Genomic DNA, 2937 nt, shown 5'->3' on the forward strand with positions numbered 1-2937 from the left:
TGATGATGGTGATGCCCTACATACAGCTTGCCATGGAAAGGAGTAAGAATGATTGGATGAGAGCAATAAGAAAGTAGAGATTCGAAAGGATTCTAGCATCTCCACACGCCTATCTAAAATTCCCACTATTGATTTACATAAGTATTTCTATCCCTTTTTATTTTATTTATCTTTTAAATTATCTAATCCAATTACATTTGACCCGATGAATCCACTTAACTGAGATTTATAAGACGACCATAGCTTGCTTCATACCAACAATCTCTGTGGGATCGACCCTTACTCACGTAAGGTATTACTTGGATGACCCAGTACACTTGCTGGTTAAGTTGAACGGAGTTGTGAGCTTCTCTAACAGTGCCTGGAACTCTTTTATCACAATTTCGTCCACCAAGTTTTTGGCGCCGTTGCCGGGGATTGTTCTAATTACAATTACGTGCAACTACAGCGCCAAGTTCTCTTTTGATCCGGCAACAGCACCAAGTTTTTGGCGCCGTTGCCGGGGATTGTTCGAGTATGAACAACTGACGGTTCATCTTGTTGCTCAGATTAGGTAATTTTCTTTTCAAAAACTTTTTCAAAATTTTTCTTTTTCGTTTTTCCAAAAATATTTTCAAAAAAAATTAATAAAAATCCAAAAAAAATTAGAAAATCATAAAAATCAAAAATATTTTGTGTTCTTGTTTGAGTCTTGAGTCAACTTTTAAATTTGGTGTCAATTGCATGTTTTTAAAATTTATGCTTTAAATTTTCGAAAATTCCATGCATTCATAGTGTTCTTCATGATCTTCAAGTTGTTCTTGGTAAGTCTTCTTGTTTGATCTTGATGTTTTCTTGTTTTGTGTTGTTTGTTGTTTTTCATATGAATTTTTTGTTTATTAGAGTCCATGCATTATAAATTTATAAGTTTGGTGTCTTGCATGTTTTCCTTGCATCAAAAATTTTTCAAAATTATGTTGTTGATGTTTATCATGATCTTCAAAGTGTTCTTGGTGTTCATCTTGACATTCATAGTGTTCTTGCATGCATTATGTGTTTGATCCAAAATTTTCATATTTTGGGTCATTTTTATGTTTTTCTCTCTCATCTCTAAAATTTCAAAAATCAAAAAAATATCTTTTCCTTATTTCCCTCCAAATTTTCGAAATTTTGGGTTGACTTGGTCAAAAATTTTTAAAATTAGTTGTGTCTCACAAGTCAAGTCAAATTTTCAATTTAAAAAAATCTTATCTTTTCAAAATCTTTTTTCAAAAATTATATCTTTTCATTTTTTTTCCATTTTTCGAAAATTTCAAAAATCTTTTTCAAAATATTTTTCAAAATCTTTTTCTTATCTTTATATCAAATTTTCAAAAATTAGCTAACAATTAATGTGATTGATTCAAAAATTTGAAGTTTGTTACTTTCTTGTTAAGAAAGGTTCAATCTTTAAGTTCTAGAATCTTATCTTGTAGTTTCTTGTTAGTGAAGTAAGTAATTTCAAATTTTTGAGTTAAATCTCTTTATCTTTTATCTTATCTTTTTCAAAAATTTTATCTTTTTCAAAAGTTGATTTTAAAATATCTTTTCTATCTTCCTATCTTCTTATCTTTTTAAAATTAAAAACTTCAAATCTTTTTCAATCAACCAACTAACTTTTTGTTTGTTTCTTATCTTTTTCAAAACCAACTAACTACTTCTCCCTCCCTAATTTCGAAAATATCTCATCTCTTTCTCAAAAATTCTTTTTTGTTTTCAATTTTAATTTTAATCTTATCTTATCTCTAATTTTCGAAAATTACTAACACCTTTTTAAAATTATTTTTGAATTCTCCCTCTCTTTTCTTATTCTATTTAATTAATTATTTACTAACACTTCTCTTCACCTCTCTTCATCCAAATATCCGAACCCATTCTTCTTCACTCTCCTCCCCTTTTCTTTTTCTACTAACATAAAGGAATCTCTATACAATGACATAGAGGATTCCTCCTTCTTTTCTTGTTTTCTTCTCTTTCATATGAGCAGGAACAAGGACAAAAGCACTCTTATTGAAGCTGATCCTGAACCTGAAAGGGCTCTGAAGAGGAAACTAAGAGAAGCTAAATTACAACAATCTAAAGGTAACCTTTCAGAAACATTAGAACAAGAGAAGGAGATGGCAGTCGAAAATAATAATAATGCAAGGAGAATTCTTGGTGACTTTACAAAGCCAACATCCAAATTTGATGGAAGAAGCATCTCCATTCCTGCCATTGGAGCCAATAATTTTGAGCTTAAGCCTCAACTAGTTGCTTTAATGCAACAGAACTGCAAGTTTTATGGACTTCCATCTGAAGATCCTTATCAGTTTTTAACTGAGTTCTTGCAGATTTGTGAGACTGTTAAGACGAATGGAGTTGATCCTGAAGTCTACAGACTCATGCTTTTCCCTTTTGCTGTAAGAGATAGAGCTAGAATATGGTTGGATTCACAACCTAAGGATAGCCTAGACTCTTGGGATAAGCTGGTCACAGCCTTCTTGGATAAATTCTTTCCTCCTCAAAAGCTGAGCAAGCTGAGAGTGGATGTTCAAACCTTCAAACAAAAAGATGGTGAATCCCTCTATGAAGCTTGGAAAAGATACAAGCAGCTGACCAGAAGATGTCCATCTGACATGTTTTCAGAATGGACCATATTAGATATATTCTATTATGGCCTATCTGAATTTTCGAAAATGTCATTGGACCATTCTGCAGGTGGATCAATTCACCTAAAGAAAACACCTGCAGAAGCTCAAGAACTCATTGATATGGTTGCAAACAACCAATTCATGTACACTTCTGAGAGGAATTCCGTGAATAATGGGATACCTCAGAAGAATGAAGTTCTTGAAATTGATGCTCTGAATGCCATATTGGCTCAGAACAAAATGTTGACTCAGCAAGTCAACATGATCTCTCAAAATCTGAATGGATGGC

Source organism: Arachis duranensis, chromosome 2 (genome assembly GCF_000817695.3).
Source record: "Arachis duranensis cultivar V14167 chromosome 2, aradu.V14167.gnm2.J7QH, whole genome shotgun sequence".
Taxonomy (NCBI): domain Eukaryota; kingdom Viridiplantae; phylum Streptophyta; class Magnoliopsida; order Fabales; family Fabaceae; genus Arachis; species Arachis duranensis.